Source organism: Dendropsophus ebraccatus, chromosome 3, assembly GCF_027789765.1.
Source record: "Dendropsophus ebraccatus isolate aDenEbr1 chromosome 3, aDenEbr1.pat, whole genome shotgun sequence".
Lineage (NCBI taxonomy): Eukaryota > Metazoa > Chordata > Amphibia > Anura > Hylidae > Dendropsophus > Dendropsophus ebraccatus.
The window spans coordinates 159,305,118-159,329,244 of record NC_091456.1 but is presented as its reverse complement, the minus strand read 5'-3'; the positions used below and the strand labels follow the sequence as shown (position 1 = coordinate 159,329,244).

General features: G+C 42.6%; 1 long non-coding RNA gene across 1 annotated transcript; it reads right to left on the bottom strand.

The window, feature by feature from the left end:
- Window positions 1-732: 732 nt before the first annotated feature.
- LOC138787406 (uncharacterized) lies at window positions 733-23,609 on the bottom strand. The gene is made up of 2 exons (XR_011362371.1): window positions 23,483-23,609; window positions 733-809 (listed from the first exon to the last, which is right to left on the bottom strand). It is a non-coding gene; the product is annotated as an uncharacterized lncRNA (long non-coding RNA).
- Between the last annotated feature and the right edge of the window lie 518 nt (window positions 23,610-24,127).

Genomic DNA, 24,127 nt, shown 5'->3' with positions numbered 1-24,127 from the left:
GTTTTACTTTGCATAGAAAAGACCTAGAACACCCATAACTATTCCTCTCTCGCTGTTCATGGCCACAACGGGTGACTCAGCAGTGCTGGAAACGTGCAGGAATCCACACTGGCAGTTTCTATGACGACAATGAAGGATGACTGGACCAGGCCTTTTAGGATCCGATAGCGTTTATATCGGTTGCCGCACCACATATGTATAATTAACCATATGACAGGACTCCATGTACTGACATTAAGGAGGAGAAGTGTTAATTACACAAAAAGTTTAATCATTATCCTGCAATAACCCCAAAGAGAAACACAAGCCGCTTCTATACAAAGGGACACATTATAACTTTTTTTTTTTCCACACTGTGATTTTGCAAATGTAATCAGTGAAGAGAATACACAATGGAGGTTATGAATAACTATGCCACTTGGGGGATAATAGCTCTCTGTTAAACAAGTTTAATTATTATCCTGTATAACCCAGTCAGCAAATACGACCTGCTCTCATACTGTATGACATGGTGCAAGTTGGGAAGTTATTTGTATTGCTGCTAAACAAAGGGAAACGTGGGTTAAATCGTCCTTAATAAGTTGCTGTATAATTTCCCATTTATGTATATATGTATTCCTCATACAGTAAAATATACTGGTCCTCTACATAAATAAATAAAGCGACCCTTTTATGCCCCTAAAGCGCTGCTATACAGTAAAAATGTTCCCCAAAAATAAAATGGATACTCACCTCAACCTGTTCCTGTTGTGCTGCCATCCCTGTAACACCAGTCTTCATAAATCACCCTCAGGCTATGTTCACACACACTGTAAAATAATGGACGCCATGTCAATTGAACATCACGGCCGTTGTTTATAGTTTTCCATGATTTCTATTGAAATCTATGGAAACAACGGCCGTTGGTTCACACAATGTATAAAATAATGACTTGTTCACATATAGATTTTTTTTTATTCACCGTCATTTCACTGTAATTTACACAGTACTAAATGGAACTTTAAAATAGCCACACCCAAAAGAGTGTGAAAAAGAGGCCAAGTCGTACCTAAACTTAAATAATGTACCAGCGGATGTCATTGCCGCCAGAGTACTGTATGTTAAACAACGGCCGTTATTTGATACTCAAAATAACATCTGTTGTTTTGAGTATCAAATAATGGCCATTGAAAATCATTGTGTACACATACCCATACAGTGTAGATAGAATATGAAAGTGACTCTCACACCACCTTTTCAAAGCAGCTTTCCCTTCAAGTCGGAGTTTGACTTCAACTAAAAATCTTAAAGTCTTAGAACATGAATAGGGATATATGCCAAGCCAAAAACCTCTGCAAAAGAAAAGAATCTGCATGCAGACAGCTGTTTCAGAGTTATTGCCCTTCATCAGTACAGAGCAGGGTGTTGGCTGGCTACTGAGAGGCCTATTGTTGTGGGACCAAAGGGATACTAATTCTCCTTGAGGAGAGCATCATAAAGCCACAAATCTCTCCAAAAGGAAAGAATAATCTTGTACTCACTAATGGAGAGCCTTTATGCATGCCACTGAGAAAAAAAATAACATTGTGTAGTGTTTTCAATAGTTCGCTCTATACTTTCTGTCCAAATCTGTTAGCATAAAGGTTTTTGAGCCAAGCCAGAAATGTTTTAAAAGGGAAATATAAAGTAAGCACTCTTCCTACTGAATCCACCGCAGACTTTGATTCCCGATAAGTCCATTAGGAGCACTGAGGGCGTGGCTACCCCCTCCTCCCATGCCGATCCGCCCCGGCCAGCTTGCCTCTTCTAATGATTTCCAATGGAGTGGGCCGGCTGGGCGCAGACCAGTGCTCCTAACTGACTTACCAGGCAGAGAATTTCATAACAAACAGCACAGAAACGACACTAAGGATGAAGGTAGGACACTAAACTTCATCCTCAGCACCCCATGCACACTAGGAAGCTATCAGTAGGTTAGATTTGTCTAACCTGCTGATAGTTCCCCTTTAAGCTTAAAGGATTAAAAAAATACTTGCTTTATTTCAAAAACAGAACCACCCCTGTCCTCAGGTTGTGTGTGATAACTCCATTTACTTCATTTAAAATTAGGTTCAATATCGCATTCAAACTGTGGACAATAGTGGCACAGTTTTTGCAGAAAACAGCTGTTTTTCTTATACTTGATAACTCCTTTAATGGATTGAATGTAGTCAACCAGTGACTACTTCCGGTCCAGTTGCTGCATGTTTACTTGGCGGGACTGAAAAGTGCAGCAGACCATACATTTGAGTAAGGCAAATAAACAAATGCATGGGCCAAATGTAATTACTACCTGACTATGTTTGGCCCTAAAACTTAATGGACTTGCTGACAATACAGGCATACTTTGGCATACTTTTTTGACAGGATGTTGATATATACAATGAAAACATTTATCATCATAATATGAATGGCCCTTTCCTGTGCATTTTATTTGGAAATGAGGACGACTGTGCAAAGAATTGTTCATTCCAGAGTAAATCGTTGAATATTGTCGGTTGCCAGTTTACAGAACTGTTACAGTCCTGTAATACTGTGCCCATAGAATTCTCTGGGCTTATATTGTTCCTTTGTGTGGCTTTATAAGAAACAGTTTACAAAAGGCCTTATTCTGGATTTGTGCTTTTTCTGTAATGAATCTTGCATGTGTCAATAAATCGTTTTTCATGGCTAACATAGCAAGCTTTTGTATTGAAAATTTTTTTTTCATAGATGTTAAAACGAAATTACAACAGTAGATTTCCACTGATAGGATCAGAGGTCCACAAAGACACGGACATCTACGGACTCTTGAAACTGTTATCCCCCTCCCCCTCAGTATCAGAGGAGAAGCTAGTAGAAGATTGTCCCTGAGATGTTATGTGTCCCCAAATGGACTATGAGGTTAGAAAAAACCTGGGTATTCATAGGAAGCTAAATAGACTAACTCCACCTCTTTATTACATTTAATTTTTTCCTCCTCGCCTTCTACAAGCCATAACTGTTTTAATGTTCCATTTATAGGTCCATACGAGACCTTTTTGTATAGGCATAATTGTACTTTGTAGTTATACTTTTTATTTTACCACAAAGTTTAGAGAAATCGAAAAAAAAATTAAAAAAAAAATTTGTAGGCTTCTATTTTTACACAGTGCACCATATGATAAATTGAGATGATCTGCATTCTATAGGCCTATACAATTGCAATGATGCTATGTATGTATATATATATATATATATAATATTTTTTTTCTGAAAATATTTATGATTAAAACTGCCCTATTCTGACGCCTATAATCGCTCATTTGTTGCACTTTAGTATTTGCATATTGGTACCATTTTGATTTAAAGGGCACTTTAGATTGGACTTTTTGATCACTTTTGTTAGGTCGGTTGGTATTTGTATGACAGCTCAGCCAGAGGTGATATTGTCATGACGCCAGTGCAGGTCCCTTGGGCTCTTTTCACAGTAGTCCTGAGTGGCAACTGACCCAGCCGGGCTGTCGGCACCGTCACCCACAGAAAGGGGAAAAATTACCCAAGGTGTGCGGTTTGTGTGTGTATGGGTGCTGGTGCAGATAAAGTATAACAGAGTCCCAGTGATATAAAAATAGAACAGCTTTACTGTAAGGTTCCTTAGTAGTACAATACACTTCAGTAGAATGAATAAATCCTCACATAGACTTCAGTGCTGGAACTTGTTTGTGCTTGAGGAGTTGTAGTGGTGCTTGAAGAGTTGAGTAGAGTAGAGGAGATGAGTTGGTCGAAGGAGCCCTGACCAAGTGTAGTAATGTACTCTTCCGGAACTTTTGAGAATAGTGAGACGTTTACTTGTACCCGTGTATAGACTATGTCTGACCACCTTTTGCCCTACAGTGTCGAGCTACTTGTCCTAATAGGGTGATACAAGCCCCAGCCGTGGCTATCTGGGTGAAGCTAAATTTCCGGGGGTGTCCCAGTTACCTGCACTGTGAGAGAAGACCTTCCTTTGGTAGCTTGGTCCATAAAAACACCTGGTACACCGAAAACATTAACCCATGAACCTCCTCAGCTGTGCAACACATAGACATATAAGAAACACTGACATCTAGAAGTGAAACTTTACTTGAAGGAAGGAGCTTTTTGAGAGGTGTACAGGAGAGACACAAACCACATATACATTTTTTTCCGCCGAGGTGCCGATCAGTCATCGGACATTAGAGATGACGGCTGTGGTATACCCTGAAACAGCTTTCTGTGGATAGATACCTTGCTGAGGCATTTCGCAAAACCTGTAATTTTCTGATTGGTGTTTGTTGGAAGGTGGTTTCCTTGACTGGAGACCCCCCCCCCCTTCCCGGAGGAAGGTCTGGCTAGCTCACTGACATTGTGAAACACATGATGGTGTCTCTGTAGTACTTTCGCATGTTTGATTTCCCTAGATTCACTGATGTTGAGAAACACGTGATAGTGTCTCCGCTGTGTTATGGTTGACCTCCCTGAGGTCAACCATCAGTCTCTTGTAAACAATATTGAGGCTGAGAAAATGTGGGGCGCTAACTCAAGATGATCACCAGGATGTCCTGCTGGTTAAGATATATAGGTCCAGTATTATTGACAAGGGGACAGGTGCAAAACAGTGTGAGACATCACAACAACTATTGCCTGCACCCTCTGATGTTAGTTCTACTAAAACTATCAATAAAGCTGGAGCAGAGGTTAAAAACTGCTAAAAAAAAAAAAAAAAAGCCTCACATGGATGAAAGCGTGGTCAGAAATGCACACATTCACAAAGTACACACACTTTCACCTGGAATGATACTGTGGGTACATTTTAAACCTCTCCACAAGCTTTCCGTACGTTTTCTTTTATCCTTTAATAAGATGCTTAGAACAAGCACTATAAAAAGCCTAAATTTCAGGAAAGCATTTTCACCAGCTAAGAGATGACTTTAACGGCGTAAACTGGCATAAAATGTCCTTAAAAGTAAAAGCACACAAACTAAATGGGACGTTTTGAAAAGCATTCTAAATAAGCCCCTAGAACAAAATATAATGTACCCTATGGGGATAAACATGTAAGAAACAGGAACAAATCCATTGGGTTAAGTAAAACTGTAAGGGTTGATATTAATTACCGAATGTAGTAAAATGGCATTAAAAAAATATTAATGGGAACAAAAACTGGATAAAAGACAAAAAAGCATCATAATTAATAACAGAGAGATCGATTGTCACATAAAGTAAAAATAACCCAAAAAGATTGTTCAATTTAAAGTGAACGTACCGTTTGCTTTAATTTATTTACTTATTTTTTACAGTAGCAGATCAGCGACGGCTCGGGGATTGTGGTCCTTTATTTAAAACACCACCCAGTTCTGCACCGTTCTGCACCGTTCTTTTCCCATGGACCATGGATTTGCTTCAAAGCATACCTGCTGCTTCAAGTGACACACTTTTGTGTGTAACCATGTCTCGGAAGGGAGGGGAGATGGAGAGAAAAGCTCTCTAGGGAAAGTAGTATTTGTAGTAGTAGTAGTAGTAGTAGTAGTAGTAGTAGTAGTAGTAGTAGTAGCAGCAGCAGTGGTAGTAGTAATAGTAGTAGTACAGTATGAAACATGATGGACAAGGCAGGAGATGTACGGCTGTGTAGGGTAGTAGCAGCAGTAGTAGTAGCAGCAGTGGTAGTAGTAGTAGCAGCAGCAGCAGCATTATAGCATGTGGTTGTGTAGGCAGGGCCGGCGTTAGGGGGGGGCAAAGTAGGCACTTGCCCAGGGCCCCCATCCCCCAGGGGCCCCCTAGCTCCTTCCTTCATTAGTGGAGCAGGAAGCAGAGCAGCACAAGCAGCTCCCCTGCTCCACTAATGAAGGAAGGAGCTGAGCTGTGAGGACGGAGCGCCCCTCCTGCAGAGCTGCCTGTGCCCTACAGAGGAGGAGGAACGGCAAGCCCAGGTAAAGAAATAGAGGGGGGGGGGGTTAGAGGGTCACGGAGACTGGGGGCGGGACTTGCGGCCAGGGGGCGGTGCTTACGGCCGCGGGTGGGCGGAGCCTCGGGTGTCTTTATAAAACAGTAACCCCCTCCCCATATACTAGCCTAGCGAACAGTATACAGGAAGGGGGCAGGGGATCTTGTATGATGCAGTCCCCCCTTCCACCATATACTGTTCAGGGCCCTCCTCCCTCTGTATCTATGGCCACCAGGCCCTGAGCAGTACATGATGGAGGTGGGTGCTGAATCACACAGTATCCTGTATGATAAAGTACCCCCATATCTCTCCTCTGCTCTACTACTACCCCCAATACTACTCCTAATACTGCTCTACTACTACCCCCAATACTACTCCTAATACTGCCCTACTACTACCCCCAATAGTGCCCTACTACTACCACCATCAATACTACTCCTAATACTGCTCTACTACTACCCCCAATACTACTCCTAATACTGCTCTACTATTACCCCCAATACTACTCCTAATACTGCTCTACTACTACCCCCAATACTACTCCTAATACTGCTCTACTATTACCCCCAATACTACTCCTAATACTGCTCTACTATTACCCCCAATACTACTCCTCATACTGCTCTACTATTACCCCCAATAGTGCCCTACTACTACCCCAATACTGCTATACTACTACCCCCATACTGCCCTACTACTACCCCAATACTACTCCTAATACTGCTCTACTACTACCCCCAATACTACTCCTAATACTGCTCTACTACTACCCCAATACTACTCCTAATACTGCCCTACTACTACCCCCAATACTACTCCTAATACTGCCCTACTACTACCCCAATACTACTCCTAATACTGCCCTACTACTACCCCCAATACTACTCCTAATACTGCTCTACTACTACCCCCAATAGTGCCCTACTACTACCACCATCAATACTATTTCTAATACTGCTCTACTACTACCCCCAATAGTGCCCTACTACTACCCCAATACTACTCCTAATACTGCCCTACTACTACCCCCAATACTACTCCTAATACTGCTCTACTACTACCCCCAATAGTGCCTTACTACTACCCCAATACTACTCCTAATACTGCCCTACTACTACCCCCAGTAGTGCCCTACTACTACCCCCAATACTACTCCTAATATTGCTCTACTACTACCCCCAATAGTGCCCTACTATTACCCCCAATACTACTCCTAATACTGCCCTACTACTACCCCCAATAGTGCCCTACTATTACCCCCAATACTACTCCTAATACTGCCCTACTACTACCCCCAATAGTGCCCTACTATTACCCCCAATACTACTCCTAATACTGCTCTACTACTACCCTCAATACTACTCCTAATACTGCCCTACTACTACCCCCAATAGTGCCCTACTACTACCACCATCAATACTACTCCTAATACTGCTCTACTACTACCCCCAATAGTGCCCTACTATTACCCCCAATACTACTCCAAATACTGCTCTACTACCCCCAATACTGCCCTACTACTACCCCCAATACTACTCCCAATACTGCTCTACTACTACCACAAATACTGCCCTACTACTACCTCAATACTACTCCTAATACTGCTCTACTACTACTCCCAATACTGCCCTACTACTACTCCTAATACTGCTCTACTACTACCCCCAATACTACTCCTAATACTGCTCTACTACTACCCCCAATACTGCTCTACTACTACCCCCAATACTGCTATACTACTACCCCCATACTACCCTACTACTACCCCCAATACTACTCCTAATACTGCTCTACTACTACCCCAATACTGCTCTACTACTACCCCCAATACTGCTCTACTACTACTACTCCCAATACTACTCTACTACTACCCCTAATACTGCTCTACTACTACCCCCAATACTGCTCTACTACTACCCCCAATACTGCTCTACTACTACCCCCAATACTGCTCTACTACCATTGCTATTATTACCTCCACTCCTGATACTACTACTACTCCCAAAACTGCTACTCCCCTTATCTACTACTACACCCCTCATCTTATATGCTTCTACTATTGCTACACCCCTTATCCACTATGCCTATACTACTACACCCATCAAAAAATAAATAAAAAAAATCGAGAAAAGAAAAAACGAGATTTTATTTTTTGCCCACATCACCCCAGCCCTAGGAGATGCTATGTGCTGGGGGCGGGGGGGCATTTAACTATCAGTGGAGATGCTATCTGCTGAGGGGGCAACTATCAGTGGAGATGCTATCTGCTGAGGGGGCAACTATCAGTGGAGATGCTATGTGCTGGGGGGGGGGGAACAGGGGAGATGCTATGTGCTGGGGGGGGTAACTATCAGGGGAGCTGCTATCTGCTGAGGGGGCAACTATCAGGGGGCTAGCTAACAGGTGTAAAACCTACAGTGAGATGCCTCCTATATTGGTGGATACTACATACTGGGTGGTGGAGGTAACTACCAGAAGAATTACCTACAGAGGGATACCGGCTATATGTACTATGGAGGCACAGAGGGACCTATCTACTATATAGGGCACAGAGGGGTCTTATTTAAGGTCACAGAAGATCACCCCACCTCGAGCAGCGCGCCAACCGCTGACAAAAAAGTATCGGGACCTTAAATTGCTGCTACAATGTTTTACCATTTGGGGCCCCACCTTCAACTTTGCCCAGGGCCACATTTTGTCTAAAACCGGCCCTGTGTGTAGGGCTAGTAGTAGGAGCAGGGCCAGTACTGACATTGTAGGAAAAGTGTGGCTGTGTAGGACTAGTAGTAGTGGCCACCATTTTTTTTAGATTCATCCAAAATAAATCTGAAAAGTTTTGGATTTGCAGAATTGCTAAATTTTTTTGAAAATGTGAAACACATTCAATTTGTCCATCCATTCATCTCTACGGTTTTCAATAGTGTTCCCATTTAATGATCCACTACTAAATTGCTCTTTCTGCTTATCCCCATGATATTTTCCATATCTCCAAATCTGCAGGCACTTCTCCGAGTATTTCTTCTCCTTTCATTTGCCCTGTCATGGATTAATGCAGCTGATCATATTCTCATACGATCAGCTGTCTGGACAGGTTTTGAAGATGGTGGCAGTGAGCACGCAACATTGCTGGGAGTTTGGTTTGGACTTAATTAGCTGAAGAAAGACAACATGGAACATTGTGATCTCGCAGTGAGTGCCGGCGCTGACAGCAATTAATGAGGAAAAACAAGTCAGCAAGAATCCGGGATTATTTAGATCGATGTCATGCCGCGCATTCAAATAAATAAAATAAACCCCTATGTGAATTTGTCCCCGATCAGTAAAGACACATAAAAAAGGTTTAATATCTTCTGTATGTGTCGAAGAAATAATGAATGCATTTACATCTTTTTGCTTAATTGATTCCAAAAGCCTCTTGCACAATAATATCTAGTGTTCCGATAAAGTGCAGGGAAGGGTCAAGGCTGAACAGCCAACAGAAGCATTATAATTATCCCTTTTATCGCCAGCCGGATAGCTCTCATTTCACTCAAGCATTCAAGCAGAAATTAACACCATTGCACAAGACTGGTGACAGATATCAACAGCTATAAATAATAAGCCTTAATCTCAATCAATAACCAAGAGTTCAAAGTTTTAAGGTTCTAAGATGTTTACAATATGGTAACACATAGATTAGTAGTATCAACACAAAATCCATCTTCAGGAATAAAATATTCCCATGCTTCTAACTGGGTTATAACAGTCAGATTGTGAAGGATTATCACCCTTGGAATTATGGGTAACAACATACAATTCTCTCCTATTACGGGACCTACTTTGCAAATTATTAAAGGGGTTTTCCCAACTGACAAAGTTATCCACTAGGTAGAGGATAACAAGCTCAAGCGAATGTACCACTAGGTACATTTCTTTTTTGTTTTTTTACATGAATAGACCGGCACCTTCACGGGGATGCAAGTGCCGCAGACCTTTTTTTGAACCACTGCCCAATCTATTACCAGGCACCGGCCAGGCATGAAGCACTGGAGGTGGACCCGTGGCCCCATCTCCTCTATGACACAACTTCCTTGATTCTAATAGAGCCACATCACAGAGGGGAGGGGGTTTCGTCACACTGGGGGTTAGCAGGCCTTCCTTCAGTGCTTTATGCCTGGACGGTGCTTGGTAACAGACTGGCGCTGTGTGCAGGAACCCGGCTGTAGTTCATAAAAAGGACCGCAGCACCGACATCCTGCCGCTGGTCTATTCCTGTAAAAAGTGGTACATTTGCCTTATGCTGGGGAGCTTGCACAGTGTTGTGGCAGCTCTGTGGGTGTAGGGTCATTTGGGCACTTGCTAAGGTAGCCTGGAGGGGTGTTGGAACCCACCCCCAGACAAACAGGCGCTGCCCTTGAAGTTTTGGATAACCCAAGGGTAACTTGGTATGTAGGTGCGGGTGCAGGAAGAATAGACCAGAGTCCAATAGCTTAAACAGGAAAGTGTCCATTCACTTAAAATCTTCAGGGCAATACAGTAACAACACTTTGGTAACTGCAGGTGCAGGTGAGAGGTAGTGATAATAGTAGACTTTGGAAAAAAGAGGAAAGTGGATAGAAGGAAAATGTAGCGTCTTGAGGGCCCTGTCCAATGTAGCTGTGTACTCTTTGATCTGACTGTCTTATTGTCAGTAACTTACCTGACCGCGCTCCAGCGTCGTCTGGTCCGGCTGGAGCGCAGCGCCGTCCTCCTCGGCCAAGCCGGGTGACGTCACGGAGACCCGACGGCGTCCCTAGTAACCAGGGAAGCCGCGGGTCTCGCGTTAGTGTACGTCGCCCGGCCAAGCAGCTGAGTGCTGTTGAGCTCAGGCTGAGTGACGGATCTCTCTGCCACTCAGCCTGCAGCGCACCAGCTGCTATGTGTCTGGATTCAGGAGGCCGGGCCAATCAGTCTTTGGTCCGGGCTCCTGATCCAGTATAAAGTGTTTGCAGTGTCAGCCTCTAATCGCTGGCTATTAGTTGTTTCTGATCCCAGCTCCCCAGTCCCTTGTATTCTGTCCTATCCTTTTCCATTTTGTCTTGCCTGGATTCTGACCTTTTGCCTGTCCCCTGACTCTCCGCTCGGTTCTGATTTTGTACTGCGTTGCTCGTTTGGTTCCTGACTCGGCTAGTTGACTCTCCGCATTTTGTTTGTCTGTCTGTCTGCGTTTTATGTTCTGCACGTATACAGTATAGGGATTGTCTTCGTGGTTGTCCGCGACCGCCTAGGGTCGACTGAGGCAAGTAGGCAGGTGACAGTGGGTGGGGTCAGATTTAGGGCCCACTGTCGAGTGTCTTGTCTTCACCTGCCGATCGTGACACTTATGCTCTACAGTGTTGAGTGACCTGTCCTGCTAGGGTAGTACGAGGTCCTAGGTCCCTGGGCTGGGTTGAGCAGACTTCCCAGGGTTTTCCAGAATAGCCGTGCATTACAGTATTACAGTAGGATACGTAGATGTTAACTGCAGCTTTGTCCTACTGGGGTCAGTACCTAACCTCAGGTATACTGCCCTGTGTAGTGTTGATAATATCCCTGGTGTGGACAAAGTGATCCTCAGAGGACATCCTTCCTCTTGAGAGGTCTGCATGCTAGCGGTGGTTAAAGGGGAACTCCAGGTAGAGGTTAAAAAAATGAAACCTTCAGAAGCATAAAGCATTACTTACCTATCTATCCCAGTTTTGAAACTACCAAAAATCCATTTGTTTTGTTTTGTTTTTGTTCTGTTTTGTGTTTCTGCACTTCCTGGTTTATCAGTTGTACACAGTATTACAGGTTCCAGAATGCAATGCTTTCCCTCAGCTGTTCATCACAGTCCTCCTCCCTGCCTATTCCCTGCCCAAATCTAGGCTGTGTTCACACATTTACACACACTGGTTTGTGATAGATGTGAGAGATGATCTTAAAATCAGGGTTGCAGTACCAGCCTACACCACTAAATATCAATATCAATTATATCAAAAACTATCAATTAGAAACTACCCAAAAATAAAATTGTATACAATAGAAAAAGACAATGGGCTTAGTTCATAAAAATACAAAGAATTTTTATTATATATAGTAGGTACCAATACATAAACAACATTTACAGTATAAAATGAAGTTAAAAAGTATGACCACAGTAAAAACACATATAAGACAGGTGTCAGCAATAAGTTATTTTACCCATAGCAATTTTTCAATATGGGAATATATCTATAAGGTGCACAAAATCACGTACTGCCCTACTACTGCCTCTGTTTCATTCAACATATAGGCAACCAAAGCCAAATGGCCATTGTAATATTTAGAGCTTATTGCACCTACCCATATCGTCCGACACCACACAAGCCGTTCCTACGTACGTTTCGCTGTTGCACGCTTCCTCGGGGAACTGCCTACTTCTGATCTCACCCCCCTTAAATATGCTTCAATTCTAATTGACAACCCGGCACCTTCCGGGACTGCGGCGCGCTGGACCGGAAGCGGAGGCCGCGTCACATCCGGTCTGGCAACTCACCCCGAGTGCGCATGTCTGCAACGATAACGTCACGAACATGTTCACACATTGCAGTTTCATTGCGTTACTGAATTATTTGCAGTAATTTATGATTTCATTTTGGTCCCACCCACACAGCACTCTGTAGTCTCTACCTGTAATACCCCACAGCACGCTGTATTCTCTACCTGTAACACCACACAGCACGCTGTATTCTCTACCTGTAACACCACACAGCACACTGTATTCTCTATCCTGTAACACCACACAGCACACTGTATTCTCTACCTGTAACACCACACAGCACAATGTATTCTCTACCTGTAACACCACACAGCACACTGTATTCTCTACCTGTAACACCCCACAGCACGCTGTATTCTCTACCTGTAACACCACACAGCACGCTGTATTCTCTACCTGTAACACCACACAGCACGCTGTAGTCTCTACCTGTAACACCCCACAGCACACTGTATTCTCTACCTGTAACACCACACAGCACGCTGTATTCTCTACCTGTAACACCACACAGCACACTGTATTCTCTACCTGTAACACCACACAGCACACTGTATTCTCTACCTGTAACACCACACAGCACACTGTATTCTCTACCTGTAACACCACACAGCACGCTGTATTCTCTACCTGTAACACCACACAGCACACTGTATTCTCTACCTGTAACACCACACAGCACACTGTATTCTCTACCTGTAACACCACACAGCACGCTGTATTCTCTACCTGTAACACCCCACAGCACACTGTATTCTCTACCTGTAACACCACACAGCACGCTGTATTCTCTACCTGTAACACCACACAGCACACTGTATTCTCTACCTGTAACACCACACATCACGCTGTAGTCTCTACCTGTAACACCACACAGCACAATGTATTCTCTACCTGTAACACCACACAGCACACTGTATTCTCTACCTGTAACACCACACAGCACGCTGTATTCTCTACCTGTAACACCACACAGCACACTGTATTCTCTACCTGTAACACCACACAGCACACTGTATTCTCTACCTGTAACACCACACAGCACGCTGTATTCTCTACCTGTAACACCACACAGCACGCTGTATTCTCTACCTGTAACACCACACTGTATTCTCTACCTGTAACACCACACAGCACGCTGTATTCTCTACCTGTAACACCACACAGCACACTGTATTCTCTATCCTGTAACACCACACAGCACACTGTATTCTCTACCTGTAACACCACACAGCACAATGTATTCTCTACCTGTAACACCACACAGCACACTGTATTCTCTACCTGTAACACCCCACAGCACGCTGTATTCTCTACCTGTAACACCACACAGCACGCTGTATTCTCTACCTGTAACACCACACAGCACGCTGTAGTCTCTACCTGTAACACCCCACAGCACACTGTATTCTCTACCTGTAACACCACACAGCACGCTGTATTCTCTACCTGTAACACCACACAGCACACTGTATTCTCTACCTGTAACACCACACAGCACACTGTATTCTCTACCTGTAACACCACACAGCACACTGTATTCTCTACCTGTAACACCACACAGCACACTGTATTCTCTACCTGTAACACCACACAGCACGCTGTATTCTCTACCTGTAACACCCCACAGCACACTGTATTCTCTACCTGTAACACCACACAGCACGCTGTATTCTCTACCTGTAACACCACACAGCACACTGTATTCTCTACCTGTAACACCACACATCACGCTGTAGTCTCTACCTGTAACACCACACAGCACAATGTATTCTCTACCTGTAACACCACACAGCACACTGTATTCTCTACCTGTAACACCACACAGCACGCTGTATTCTCTACCTGTAACACCACACAGCACACTGTATTCTCTACCTGTAACACCACACAGCACACTGTATTCTCTACCTGTAACACCACACAGCACGCTGTATTCTCTACCTGTAACACCACACAGCACGCTGTATTCTCTACCTGTAACACCACACTGTATTCTCTACCTGTAACACCACACAGCACGCTGTATTCTCTACCTGTAACACCACACAGCACGCTGTATTCTCTACCTGTAACACCACACTATATTCTCTACCTGTAACACCACACAGCACATTGTATTCTCTACCTGTAACATCACACAGCACACTGTATTTTCTACCTGTAACACCACACAGCACGCTGTATTCTCTACCTGTAACACCACACAGCATGCTGTATTCTCTACCTGTAACACCACACAGCACGCTGTATTCTCTACCTGTAACACCACACAGCACGCTGTATTCTCTACCTGTAACACCACACAGCACGCTGTATTCTCTACCTGTAACACCACACTATATTCTCTACCTGTAACACCACACAGCACATTGTATTCTCTACCTGTAACATCACACAGCACAATGTATTCTCTACCTGTAACACCACACAGCACGCTGTATTCTCTACCTGTAACACCACACTATATTCTCTACCTGTAACACCACACAGCACATTGTATTCTCTACCTGTAACATCACACAGCACACTGTATTTTCTACCTGTAACACCACACAGCACACTGTATTCTCTACCTGTAACACCACACAGCACATTGTATTCTCTACCTGTAATGCTGATATTGGAATAAAGTAAAGAACTTTTTGAATTTTTTCTTCTTTTCATTTCCACGCATATATTATGATCAAGCATCTGTTATCTTTGAAGTTGAGCCCCACAATAAGGCTCTGATCCTTTCTGCCGTTTAGCTTCAATTACTTGTGTTACTGCATCATTTTTGTGAATACGCTGCAGTACTGCAATGACACTCCAACATGTGTGAACACAGCCCTAATTTCACTGCACACTTCTGCACAATTAGAGAAATCAGTGCAACACTGCTTCTGGCCGGTCAGAGATGGTGAATCACTCAGGGGATTGGGGGATCCAGCCAAGCCTCCTGTGACATCACTCCCTGCCCCCTGTCTACATCATCAGCCTGATATTAGCAAACACACACAATGTGAGACAAAGGGATGGAAGATTTGTCTCCTAAGGGGGGATAGCAGAAGGAGCAGGAGACAATGTGGATTGGCACAGATGCTATTTTTCTTCACTTCCTGGATTTCTATCAGCTACCAGTGTGACAAAACCGTACAGATACAGTAAAACATTGTATAGACACATATATTTAACTTTTAATTTCATTTTAATAGAAAACAAATTTTTCTTATCCGGAGTTCCCCTTTAACAGCATAAAAAACAAGCTTCATCTCTGTGTCTTGATTTCTCCAACACTCCTGACTAAAGAACTACTCCCACCAGGAACTAACCTCCCTTTTATAGGGGTGAACTAACCTCACTTGTGATTGGTGGGGCTGTGTGTGTAGAAGAGAAGAGGAATAGGATAAGAGAAAAAAAGGAGGGGAAAATCCCTAAGGGTACAAACCCACACACCGTATACACAGCAGATACGCAACAAATACGCAGCAAATACGCAGCAGATTTGTTGGTACAGATTTGATGCTGTGTTCAGTTATTTAGATCTAATCTGCTGCGTATTTGCTGCGTGTTTGCTGCGTATTTGCTGCGTATTGCAGCAGTAAATACGCTGCGTTTACGGTGTGTGGGTTTATACCCTTAGGCTGGGTTCACACTACGCATATTTCAGTCAGTATTGTGGTCCTCATATTGCAACCAAAACCAGGAGTGGATTAAAAACACAGAAAGGATGTGTTCACACAATGTTGAAATTGAGTGGTTGGCCGCCATATAACAGTAAATAACTGCCATTATTTCAATATAACAGCCGTTGTTTTAAAATAACAGCAAATATTTGCCTTTAAATGGCGGCCATCCACTCAATTTCAACATTGTGTGAACAGATCCTTTCTGTGTTTTTAATCCACTCCTGGTTTTGGTTGCAATATGAGGACCACAATACTGACTGAAATATACTTTGTGTGAACCCAGCCTCCAACTGTAACAGGACAAAACATGACAAAAACAATTAACCAATTGCTTCCTTCAGCTGTGCATAAGACAAGATATACCAGAAATACAGTGGGGACACCTAGTGGGGAAAAACAGACAACACACTTTTCCTTCATCCCACTGTGAGAACCTAAGTGAGTTACTGTGCCCAGGTGCATAGGAACTTAGTGGCACACCTGTGCTAGGACACTACACATTTGTTTAATCAGTGGGATCCAAAAGGTGAGACAGAGGAAACCCCATCCCTCCATAAATATGTGCATAGTGCCCATATTGTCATTTAAAAAATGTTACTGGTTGTGCATGCTGGTGCACTCCTTTCACTTGGGGCCATGGCTTTATCTTTATTGTGGCATTCCCAGAGGTTAACTCTACACTGAACAGTTTTTTTACCCCTAATCCTCTGAATAGGGGATACCTTTGTGAGTTAGGAGTTCCCCTTTAAAGGATTACTCTAGAGCAAGGATTGGTAGAGTTACACGATTTGAATGCATTTAGTACTCTTCTAGTTTTCTAACATAGTTCCAGAACTACTGGAGTAAGGATCGGCTGGCTGTGTCACAGAGTTATGGACTGTTATAAGTTAAACTCTGTCGGCATATGTGATTAGCAGCTCTGCCAGCTGTTCCTTCAGGGTTTCTGTCATTTTGTTGGCAAGAAGAGCATAGATAAACCCCATTTGCTATGGCCCATGGGACAGGTCTTAAATTTACATCAACAAGGCGCTATGAGATCTCCTGAAGTAATGCAGCCATTTTAACATTCTACCAGGCACAACTAGATATGTGGCTTTGGTACTGCAGCTCAACCCATACTCTTATAGGCTTAAACCTATATTTGTGTGAAGGAGGCTGGTTGTATTAAATGGTCCCTGTTTTCTTTTTGGCACACTCTAAACAGTCCAGGGAACTGAGTATTGAGAAGTATTGCTAGGGATGTAAGTGATGACAAATGAAGACTGGTGTATAGTCCTGCTAATTAAAGGCGAGTGAATCAAAATTCCATGCAAATTGGGCATTCAACTCATTTCGTTCTCCAACGATTTGCAAAAAAAAAAAAAAAAAATGGCGGCTGCACATGTTATCTGGAGCATCACTGGGTGGGAGAATAGGATTTATTATAATCCCTAGCGCCTGTCCAATCAGCTGCAGGCCCCTCTGTGATGTCAGCCCCTCCCCCTCTATATAAGGAGGTGGCCAGTCGGCTGTGTGTGGAGGAGAAAGCAGAATGTCAGCAGGCAGTTAGAGCCGAGCAGGGGGAGACTAACAGTGCGATATAGGGACAGAGAGGACAGAGAGAGGAGAGGATAGGAGGGCTGATTGTTGGTGATTTTTTGTTGTAGCTGACAACCAAGTGTCCAGTTTACCAAGTAACTGGGTGCCTATAGGAATTCACTGGGACCAGTGAAGACACAGTCCATATTAGTCACTCACTGAGCACTGGGCACTGTAAACCCCTATTGAGTTATACCAATTTACTGAGCATCTGCCTTACATAATCAATGCTCGCACCCCACTCCTACTGTGTTATACAAGTTGGATTTTATTAGATTGGATGATTGACTGGCTAATGGACATTTTTTTTTATTGTGATTCTCCAATTTTCAACACTTTTACAACAACATGCGTTAACAAATTCGTCCTTCTGTAATAGTCCCAGTACTGTAGCTATTATAGTTTGGCTGTTTTATTCAAATCTGTTAAGATTATATTTTTGAATATTCACAAATTTAACCCAAAATTCGCTAAACGTATTTACGGCTGCTTTTCTCCTCTCTACTGGTAATCCCCATCCAAAACTTACCATATAGTCATTTTTTAGTCCCAAATCTTAAAAAAAAAAATTGTTGAGCGATTGTTTCATTAATTCAAGAAAAACAAGAAAACAACAGTGACTACAGTGCTAAGGACCCCATCACAGATCTTCCACATTTAAGTTTAGGGGATCCTTTTGTGAATGTGACACCCGGAGACGAGATGAGAATATAGTTAGTTATTTTTAGGTTTTTAAATCTTCATAAATAGACAAGATGTTGAAAACGATGATTCTGATCTCTTGAGTATTTTCCTTTTAAAATTCTCCAATAAATAGATAAAATATAGATCTTGTTCAGGTACCATTGCCAGTAAAAGGCAGTAATCATAACCTCTTCCTCAGGAAAAAAAACATCCAACCTAAATTTATGTGTTTGGGTGCCAAATAAAGCTAAGGGCTCCCACAGACATAAATCTGTTTGAGCTGCCGGTATAAAACGTACTGCGGAATTGACTTAGCCTCGTAAACTCGGGGGAATTAAAGAACCTGATACTTCGTCCTTATGTAATTTAAGTGTTAGTTGTTGTCTGTGGTTGTTATAAACATTTTTACGGGCACCAAATGTATAATGTCTGGCAGTGGTCTTTTAATAGGTCTCATTCTGTGGAGCTGAGGCAGCAAAGACAGAGGAGATGATTAGAAGAAGTTGCACAGCGAGGAATTGATTCCAGACATTAACTTCAAAGACCTTATACAATCTTTGTCTAGATCTCAGTTATCTGTTCTATTAAAGCTATGGAGGTTTTGTAGTGATGAATACAGAGGACGCTCATGCCCAGGCTACATCCAGGTATATTTTATTTCTCATTGTTAATTGTAGGGAAGGGTTGAAAAAAAATTAAAATCACTTTATATGTTTTGTTTTACTCTTTTTTTAGCCCTTTAGTAATTACTTTATTGCCTTGCCCGGCCAGTTTCAGTTTATATTTTTTTGATTATTTGGGGTTCCCCATATGAGTTTTCAGTGTAGTCAGTTTCCAGGTAAGTCTTTAATTTTTCAATAAACAAGGTTTGTTTTTTGCGAGACCAGTTCTATATTTTAATGGCGGTAAAAATGACAGGTTACTACTTTATAAAAAATATAAAACCTTAATCAAAATTCTCTGCAGCACCATATTCTGATCCCTATAACTTTTTACTATTTTGTCTATGGGTCTGTGTGAGGTCCTGTTTTAGTACACTGAGCTTTAGTTTTTCTTAGTAATATTTTGTGGTATATGGGACTTTTTCATTACTTGATGCCGATTCTGGTGTTTACCCAGTGGGGTATGAAACATTATGGGGGAGATTATTCAAGGATGAACTCGTGGTGTATGGCAGGGAGAAGGCACAGATTCTTGCCTTCTCCCTGGCGTATGCCAGCCATAAACTCAGCTCACCTAAAGGATGGGAAGGGGTGGCAAGGTGGGGGAGGTGTGGCCTTCTCCCACCTTGAGGTGTAAGCCTCTTAGTAAATCCGTCCTGAGAAAGAGGTTGGGGCGTTATTTAAAACTGCCATTCTCGTACACCAGCCTTCATAAATGTCCCCCTATAGTTAAATAGTCTGGATATTTCTGCACATGGTGATGTCAAATCTTTTAATTTAATTTTTTTTTATTTGAAATATGGGAAAAATGGCGATTTTATTTCTTAACACATGATTTTTTTTCAACCCCTGGACGATCCATGATATAATGATACGGGATGGCGACCTGTTCCCAAATGAACCATGAAGTACCAGTATCTATCTAAACATGGCTATTGTTGTATTCGGACTGACCTATAGAAAGAAGATAACATGTCAGTTTTACCATAAAGTACATTACGTAGATATGGGATCCCCCCAAAAGTCTTTTTTCTTAGATTTACGCTTCAAAGGGTGGAGAGATGGTATACCAGTATGAAATAATTCTTCCCCACTGTGTATTCACTAACCCTGTACTGTCATATCACTGTGTTCATTGTGCTTTTAGTGTGACATATACATATATATACCCTTGTCTTATGTCGTTACACTCGCAACAGAGTTAGACTTTGACTTAAAGGGGCCAACCTGGTGTTTCCCTATTTATGTCCCATTGCTCACAATAGAATGGGGACTTAAGGGGCTACGTATCAGGGTGGTTTGGTGTTCTCCCCACTAGAAGGCACCCCTTGGCAACAGACGTCCCTCCCTGGGAGGATATCTGGCTATTCCCATGTTTTGAGACTCGTAACTGAGGCTCCACGGACTCCTTCTTTGCATATTCAAATTTTGTAGGGGGCAATCAGTGAAGACTCTTAAATGAGTACTCCATTTGATTTTTTTCACTGATCTCCCTGAGCTCAGTGATTGTTGTGTTTTTTTGGTCTATTTTTCATTGCCCCTGGTAGCCAGAATCCTGCTCCACACTGATGAGGGGCAAATACCACGAAACAGCTGTCTGTGGATGGATGTCTTATGTTCTTACACTCGCTTTAGAGTTAGACTTTGACTTAAAGGGACTACCCTGGTGTTTTCCTATTTATGTCCCAATGCTTGCAACAGAGTGGGGACTTAAGGGTCTATGTATCAGGGTGGTTTGGTGATCTCCCCACTGGGAGGCCCCCCTTGGCAACAGGCTTCCTTCCCTGGAGAGATATCTGGCTATTCCCGTGTTTTGAGACTCACAACTGAGTCCACGGACCCCTTTGTTACATATATATATATATATATATATATATATATATATATATATATACTGTGCCATTGCCGTATTATATATGTGATAGGATGTTATTATCTTCATTATCCATGTTTTGTAACATAACAGAACATATTTCTTTGCAGTGACACCTCTTTGCAAAGTTCCCTTTTTTACGATGTAAACTAGAACAACTAGAACACAACAAGTTTTCCTGTTCTTACATCTGGCTCCCTTCAATTGAGTGCCTCCATAACCTAACCTGTGCACAAGTGTCTGTTGTCACCATAGATATTGAGTTAAAACTGGCATGCTCACTGACAAAAGCCTCATATTCATGGCCGGATAAACAGATACAATTACATGTGTTCTAATGGACGTCAAGTGGTTCTGAACTCAGATAGATGACTTGGCATAGGTAGGTTAGTAAGCAGGAGCAGGGTTAGTGAAATCATTTATGGCTGCAGAATTACACCACAATCGAGATTGCAAAATCACAAAGGAAAAGTTGTGGAATTATATAAATCACAGGGTTAATAGATGTGTTTGTAATAATAAAAAAAATGGAAACAAAATAATCTCAATCAGCACTAGATGGGTCTGACTACCATACATTAGGCCACCCCACACCATAATCCGGGACGTAGGATCAGAGTGATGTTCACTTCACTGTGTTTCCCACTGATCTCCAGACCAATCTCCGGATTTTGTTACATCCTATACAAAAGTGGAAGTCATTGCTGAAGTGGATCGAGCTCCATCCCAGCCCCCATTGCTGTCTTGCTCTGGACTATGATGGACTTTGAGAGCAGTGGAGTGAGATCAATGGGACACCTGTATCTGGATGTCCAATGTTATGTAGACATCTTCTGAAGATTTGTGTAGACCATTGATGAACAGGATGTTGCAGAACAGGAGACATCGCACATTGCATTGTCATCGCACCGTCAACTTCCTATGGCTGAAAGAAAAGGCGTTCAATCTAGCTTTTATACCACTAAACCCTCCCACATTCCACATATAGGAGCTAGGTAATCATCTGCAGATTTTAGTAACATCTACCATTTTCTCTATTTACATTAAAGGGGTACTCCAGCGAAAATATTTTTCTTTCAAATCAACCGGTTCTAGAAAGTTATATAGATTTGCAATTTAAAAATCTTAAGTCTTCCTATACTTATCAGCTGCTGTATGTCCTACAGCAAGTGATGTTTTCTTTCCAGTCTGCTCTCTGCTGCCATCTCTCTCTGTGACAGGAACTGTCCAGAGCAGGGGAAGTTTTCTATGGGGATTTGCTGCTGCTCTGAACATTTCCTGTCTTGGACAGAGGTAGCAGCAGACAGCATTGTGTCAAACTGAAAAGATCCCATGGAGCCTCATTGAAGAGTCTCGAAACAGAGGACTAGCCAGATATCCCTCCAGGAAGGACCCAGCCAAGGGGTGACTCCTGTAAGGAAAAATCTAAAACCACCATATTAAGTGGCCCTATAAGTCAACGTAATGACAAGGGAAAAAACAAAGGCCAGGTATCCATTGACATACAGCTGTTTCAGGGTGTTGCCCCTCATCAGTGTGGAGCAGGATTCTGGCTAGGTGTGAGCAATGCCTAGTAGAGCCATAAGAGAAACAGATCGCTGATCTCAGGGAGACCAGCCAAACGACAACACTGCCGGCTGCTAGTGAAAGCGCTCAATGCAGTGAAGTCCTAGGTACATTTCCCCCTGTGAAACAAGAATATGCAAAAGAAGAGCCTGTGGAGCCTCATCAAAGAGTCTCGAAACACAGGACTAGCCAGATATCCCTCCAGGAAGGACCCAGCCAAGGGGTGGCTCCTGTAAGGAAACCACCAAAACCACCATATTAAGTGGCTCTATAAGTCAATGTAATGACAAGGGAAAAAACAAAGGCCAGGTATCCATTGACATACAGCTGTTTCGGGGTGTTGCCCCTCATCAGTGTGGAGCAGGATTCTGGCTAGGTGTGAGCAATGCCTAGTAAAGCCATAAGAGAAACAGATCACTGATCTCAGGGAGACCAGCCAAACGATAACACTCTCCTGTGTTTCAAGACTCTTCAATGAGGCTCCACAGGCTCTTCTTTTGCTTGTTCATGTTTCCCAGGGGGCAATGCACCTAGGATTTCACTGCATTGAGCGCTTTCACTAGCAGCCGGCAGTGTTATCATTTGGCTGGTCTCCCTGAGATCAGCGATCTGTTCCTCTTCAGACTAAAAAGAATACACCACTTCTTGCAGGACATACAGCAGCTGATAAATATGGAAAGACTTGAGATTTTTAAACAGAAGTAAATTGCAAATCTGTATAACTTTCTGAAACCAGTTGATTTGAAAGAAAAAGATTACCCCTTTAATGTACAACTTGTCCTTGGTGCTGCAATTTCAATGTGGCAGTGTAGAATATACAGTAACCTTAGAAACATATACCTCTGCCTAGGAGCTGTATACACAAAATAGTATATATCTAATAAGGATTATTTGCAATGTTGTTCCATCTCTGTTGCAAGGAAGCAATATTTTGCAGTGAAAGTCTATTTTATGTATACTTTAACCCTAAAGTGACATTTTAGATTATTTTACCTTTTTTTTGTTCTTTAATCAATGCTTTCGGGGTGTGAAGAACACTTTGAGGTGCCATGCTAGAAGACGAATGCATCATAAGCAACGTGAAGCCGTGGATCACCTCTAACAATGAAGGCGAGCAACTCTCTATTCCTTTAATGTTTAACCTAATTTCCAAGGGAGATGAGCTTGCACATGACAGGAGCACAGGGCAGGATCGCTTCAACTATTGGCAAAGCAGCTTTTTTTCAGATGTGCTCTGCATCAATTTGTATCTGGCAATGTCACCGCTTGTTAAATAGAATGAAAAAAAAAAAAAAAAAAGTGAGCCCTGGACGTTCTGTTCAGATGAGGTAATCTTTACCAAGAAGATAAATGTTGCCTTTTCTGCCAATGTACAAGAAACTGAGTATGTAATTGATCTTATTACAGAGAGCTATTGGCTTGAACAGCTTGTCCCTTCATTCTGATTAGAAGATTCAGCATATATCTTTTCTCTCCGCTCCCAAGGGGGAGTAAAAGTCTTTCTCCTATTTGTGAAGAGGTTTCTAGGCAGGATTGGTGAAATAAATAAATAAATGAGACGTCAGATAATCTCTCACCTGGAGCAGCGTCTGGATCTTCACTCTTATTTCTTCTCTTAAATGTAGATGTATCATAGAG